We start from the raw sequence: 6,270 nt of genomic DNA, 5'->3' as shown, positions 1-6,270 counted from the left end.
GTAAGAGCTGAGCTGTGGAGGCATCAAATCACAGCAAGAGTGTCCAGACACCAGGCAGACCAATTCTGATTCCTGTCCCTAAATGGCACAGTAGAAAGAACTGAACTGATAAAACTATTTGTCTCAAATATCCCCCATTCATTAAGTACCCTACAATTGTATTAAGTTACAGAGACCCAATTAAAAAAAACAGGAAAAGACCCACATAATAAGATTGAGCTTTATATGCCACTATTGTTTTCAAATGTGACAGGGACTGGTACCAAGCTTTTTTGTATGTAATAATCAGTAATGGCATTAAGCAATAGAGATGTTACATGTCACATGCTGTAGCTAGCTCTTCTTCAATGTTCAATTGTGAAAGAAACCAAGGAGATGGAAACAATTGTGTTTTGTTGACATTGCAGCATATTGCAGGATTTTATTGCTGTAGTATCTGCAAATATGAGGAGACAGGAATGCTTAGCTGTTTATTATTGGATGTCTGAAAATTAACTTAAATTCATGATCAGTAAAGAATGTCATCACATTAAAGAATATCATCTGATTTCCTGTAAACCTTGTTCTGTCCAGCTCTATTCAGTAAAATAGCCACAGTTTCTATCAGCTCAGCATATAAGCAAGGGCCTTCACATAGCTCATCAATATTGTGCCATTTTCAATCTGTTATGAGAGTACTTTTCTAAAACAGACCCTTGTTATTCTTGCATTGAGCATTTCTTGTGACTCAGTGGGATGCTATGTTTTTCCTGGAAAGAGCACTGGTAATGCAACATTACAAAAGACAACTGCAGAAGATTCACCCATTCACAATCCTTTGAAACCCATCCAAGTGCAAAATTAACTAGGATGTGCAGAACAAGATAATGAAAGATTAAATTTGTATTCTTCACTATCCATGACAATTAAATACTGGCCTATTTATGGAGAGAAGGATGCTGTTAGTAGAGCAGAAGCTTATCCTTCAAAGGCTGCCTTCTTTTGGCCAGCATCCCCTTGTTCATCAATGGAAAACAGGCAGAGCTGTCCCTATCTCTCCCTTTTGGCTGGACATTCATCTTCTGTTTATGCCCTTAAACCACAAAATTTAATATTGTCAAAGTTCACTGCTTTCTTTACAAGACAGCATGATGCAACATGTAAAAATACTTTCAGTTTTAAAATATGACAAAATCATGCTGGCAACTCAAGCAGTGCCTACATAATGACCTGAACATGGTAAAAATGTATATTAAGAAATATTCACCTCTCCTGTGATTAGTAGCATGTGGTCTGGTATTTTTAAAAGTATGGCTTTGCAACAGCTATACCATTTCCCTCATGACCTTACACTGTCCCATGCACTATTTGGATGTAGTGTGGAAATTTAAAGTGCAGTAAATGGGTAATTTCAATTGTTAGACTACTATGCTAATCACAAGTGTAAGAGTGAAGAGCTTACACTGAGGTTCAGAACACAGAACAGTTTTCTTCTTCAACTGAAGTATTTTGCTGCTTTAATACTAAAACTAACAGGAGGAGCTGAAACTTCTATAAAAACACAAAAAAATCACTGAAGGTGTTTCTCAACATCCACTGAAGTATTTGTGTGCAAATTTGTTTCTTTTTGTAATCCAGGATAGAAAAAGAAAGTGACAAAGAAGCTGGTTTGATCCCTATTCTGTAAGTGATAAAAACAGATATCCAGACCAGCAGCAAAAGACTGTGTACTTAACTATACTGTAGTGGTGAAAAATAGGCATAAACGAGCTGCTGCCTGATCCACACATTTTCTGTTTGTCCTGTGATCTACTGTCACAGTTGCAGCTGAGGCTCAAAGCACCAAGCAGCTTAGAAAGAGGCAGACTTAAGATGATGATGGATTTTACTGTATCTTGATCAGTCCCACCATGCCTAATCATTTCACATTTTATGAATACAAACTATTACTAGACCATAATACAATCTTTAACTGTACTTGCAACAAATATTCAGGGGGATGAGTGACCAGGGTCAACAGTGGGCTTAGTCCACTGTGTAGCTTGACATACTACAGACATATACAGGATCACATGGAAAATTGTGGTTTAGAAAGGAAAGAGGCCTCCAGAAAGAGCATGAACCTTATGTTCACTGCTCCCAGCTGCAGTATAATACAGGGTTTGCAATGAGACATGAAAGTTGACTCACAAAGTGAAGAAATACTTGCAATAGTAGCTGTACATTTTGCTCCTGCAACTTGCTAAAGTTTCTACCATATACAAAGTATTGTTTTATTCATGCAGAAGATGATGATGATAAAACTGAATTAAAATTTTTTTTAAAATACATTGCAAAGTCATTGATTGCAGTATTGCATTAATGGGAAGTGCCTGTCCAGATGTCAGGTACCACCAGTCTGGTGTCAATCTTACCAAATCAATTCTATGTAAATATGCCCAAAACCACCCCTTCTCTTCTCTTTTCTCTTTTCTTCCTTAAGCCTTATCTTTGTCATTCTCCGAGAAAATTCACAATAATTATTCTGACTCCTTGGAATTCGTCTCTTATTTTAGACATGTGTAAGGTGGATATCTGATTCTCAAATTCCCAGATTCTGTTTATAGTCACTAGAAAGGAAGGGTCATTTTGGAGACCACTGCCCACTTCATTCTCAAATGAATGTATATTTTTAGAGTGACTACTTTCTTTCTGGCATAACCAAAGCATCACCCTGTATCTCTCTATAATCTCTTGTTGAGGTCATATAGTGCTATGGCCAGAGACCATCTTTTGTTTTTGTGTTGGTAGAGGCATTATCTGAAAGGGATTGAAATTGAGGCTCTGTATGTTCCCGTCATGGGCATAAGAACAATAAAAGAACAAAGTACAGAATATACTTCCAGATAATTATATATATCCTACCCAATGTCATCTAATAATTTAAGGGTGTTTGTGTTTCCAGATGTAAGATGTACAAAAATAGGCAGAATTCAAACACCCGGTGCTCCAAGGCCTTCGTTCCTGTGACATGGCCACCACAATTGCAAATCTGTGAGCAGGAAGGGGAGGCTAGTTTATAACCTGCTCTGCTGTGGTTGATGAAAATAGCTGTAAGGTAGAAGTTCCTGAAACTCAGAGAAGAAATAGTGGTATAAAAGAGTTTTTTAATTTTCTGGGTAGACTGTAATGACTAATCGTATGTCAGTCTGGCTAAATAATGAAGAAAACTTTCTTCTCCTCAGGAAATTTGAATTTTTAGCTTGTCCAAGAGAAGTTTTATGAGCATGCTTTAAAAACATTAAAATGCATTTCTGCAATCCTTACCCAATATTACATTCAGCCATTCATTTTAGTTTTATAGCATTCTTCATACAAGTGCCACAGAGAGTTTGACTGCAAAGCACATTTAATTAAAATACAGCTAAGTAAATAGGATTGGACTTTTTAAACCACAAGACACCTATCATTTTAATCACATATGGAAATGTAGTCCATACACAAGAGGCATGTTCAAGGTTGCTATCTAGAGAAACTACAAAAACAATCCTGATTTTATTTTTATTGAATTTCACCAGAGATACTAAAAAAAAATCAGACTTCCTATAAAATATAGAGTGTTGAGCATCTGGTGCTTAATGTTCAGATATCTAAATACTGAAAAATTATTTTATGTGTGTAATAAAACAGGCTGTAATAGTGGAGGGTTAAAGCCAAATGTCTATTCCTCTTTCAGAAAAAATAAAGAAAGAAATGTTCCAAAAAATATATGCTCTTCAACTTGGAGTCTTCATCAGCACAGTGATATTGCCTTCTACTTTTTTTGTTTTCCTAGGAATTATACTGATGTTTTATCACTCTGCTACTTCTCTGGATATTACATTTATATATTCAGTGTGATGCACAAGAAATGAGCCAAGTAATTATGAGTAAGCTGAACCAGCTGCAAGTGCAGATAAAGTACATTCATTATGCTATAATGAGAAGACTGTATGTATATAAAGTTTGTATACTGTGTTTGTGTCTGGGGTTTTTTAGCTGTGATGCCTGCACTGTGAGACATGCAACAAGGTGTTCATGCCTGTCAGACTGCTATTGCCACTCTGGACTCTAGAGTGCAGCCTGCTAGTGGACTTCATGACAGGGCTCTGTGACTTCAACTGAAAATCTGCTAAGAGTATTAAACAGACAATGAGTGCTTAGCCACTGTAGCCCTGATCCTAAGAAAATTCAACTTCTTAGGAATAATAATTAACACAATTTATTAAATGGATGTTTCATGGTACAAATGACACTTTGAATATGAATTACAAACCCTATAAACAAAACATAGGCCTCTTGTCTATGCAGGGAAAAATATTAAAACTACTAATTAAATTGCTTCTTGAAAAGTGAACGGAAAGCTCAGTGCATTTGCACTTGACAGCTACTCTTGTTGTCATAAAATAATTTTGACATTTAAATGTCAAAAGATATGCTATTCTTACAAGATTTTAATTGTCTTTGATCATTCTGGTATTTCTGTCTGTGATTTTCAATGCTTTAATTTCACTGTGGATTTATTTCTGATGCACTGAGTCCAACATTAACCCAATATACTTTGCAACGTATTGGAAAAATGGTGATGCTTGCAACTTCTTTCCTTGCATACACTTCAGTCGCTTCCTTCTTCCTTCCCTGCCTTCCTGTCCACCACACCTCTTTCCTTCTCCTCTGTTTCCATGAGCTTTGAAGTGAGACCAGTGGATCACCTCAGATGATGAGTGTTATCACACCCTTCTGCCTTGTCTATTTAGGGTGCAGTTTTTCGGCAAGGACTGCATGTTACTTTGTCTTGCTCTGTTTCATCCTTAGACTTTATTCCAATAGTCAGAATTATGAATGCTAATTAGTTTTCAGAGTTAAATATAGCATAATATTGTTTTGACAGAGATGGATTTATACATTCCTGTGGGGAGAAAAGGTCTGTTCATGAAATGCTTTTTAAGTTCCTTAAAGTGATACTGGGTGAATTCTTCCTCCCATATAACTTAGGCATCTAAACAGCCAACAAAGATGTGCTTACCTTCATGAGTGAAAAAAATGCTAAAGGTTACCATGAATGCCTGAAGACAGGTGAGAGGGATATGACCCAAGGTCCCCATCCAAAAAGTTTTTTTGGCTGGTTTTCTGTTTTGTGCTTGGGTGGGTTTTTTTGTTTTTTTGGTTTTTTTTTGGTTGGTTGGTTGGTTGATTGGTTTTTTTGTTGTTCTTATTGTTCCCCCCACCCCCCCCCCCACCCCCCACAAAAGAATTCAAAAGAATTCAAGAGCAACTAACTCTATCACAAATTAACTTCATGTGGACTGTTTGGTACACATTCAGGGAAAGTAAATTTCTGTTTGAGCTAGACCTGGGGTCTCTCAGATACTCAAGAAGATGCTCTATTTCTTTGTACCTTTTCTTTCAGTACTTTTAAAAACCCTTAATCCAAGGGCCTAAAAGGGAAATATATCCCCTCTTGTGTGTTCTCTCGTTAGTACTACTTATACAGCTTTCACCAACATTTCATTCCACTTCATTTAAATAAAATATGGCCTCTGTAACCAAGAAGATAATTAGTAGCTGGTGGAAGCTCATTTGTAATTATATTGAGTTGAAACTGATAATTATTACATTACATTATATGTACAATATTTTCCTTCCAAATCCCCTCTGATTCCCTCAAAGATGCCCATAAATTTTGCAGCAAATTTGCAATCACTGTTGTGGGAAATGGACGAGATTCCAGCAGCTCCTTGTTACCTTTCTTTCACTGCACAAAAAGGAAATAATTCCTCAGCTTATGAGGAGACCATCCTTCTTTAAATTATACTGTTTAATCAGAGACAGTTTATTACTGGGTTTCATCCTAGAGCATCTTGTTTTGACACTGACAGAACTTACTTAAATGATACAGGTTTGTTTTAACTTTGTGGTAATGACATGGAAATTTTTTAGTAATGGAATGTTTTCCTCAGTCCCCTAAAGGAAATCTTCAGTCTTATTAATAATTTCTGGTGACATACACTGGGATGTGCTAGTAGTTATACTTCTTATATGGCTTTGGGGGAGACTGGCTATTCAGTGAAAGATGAAAGGAAGGCACAGCCACCAAGATGCACCTCAGCAAATCCCTGTGCTAATTGACACAGTGTCCTGTCTCTTAAAAGGCAGACTTTGCCTCTTCTCTCTCAGTGCATTCCCCAAGGTCTCTGAGGTTTCATGAAGATCCTGGGGACATTTCTGGGGGTTACACTTTGATGTGTTATCACCAGTAAATAGTGTCATAAG

General features: G+C 36.8%; 1 long non-coding RNA gene across 1 annotated transcript in view; it reads left to right on the top strand.

Moving 5' to 3' along the window:
- The window catches only part of LOC116184333 (uncharacterized), a 122,325-nt gene that overhangs the window by 34,465 nt on the left and 81,590 nt on the right, over positions 1–6,270 (top strand). The gene's annotated exons all lie outside the window — the stretch shown is intronic.

This window comes from Lonchura striata, chromosome 1, assembly GCF_050655825.1.
Source record: "Lonchura striata isolate lonStrDom1 chromosome 1, ASM5065582v1, whole genome shotgun sequence".
NCBI classification, from domain to species: domain Eukaryota; kingdom Metazoa; phylum Chordata; class Aves; order Passeriformes; family Estrildidae; genus Lonchura; species Lonchura striata.
Note: the sequence above shows the minus strand (reverse complement) of the source record. Positions and strands in the feature narration are given on the sequence as shown.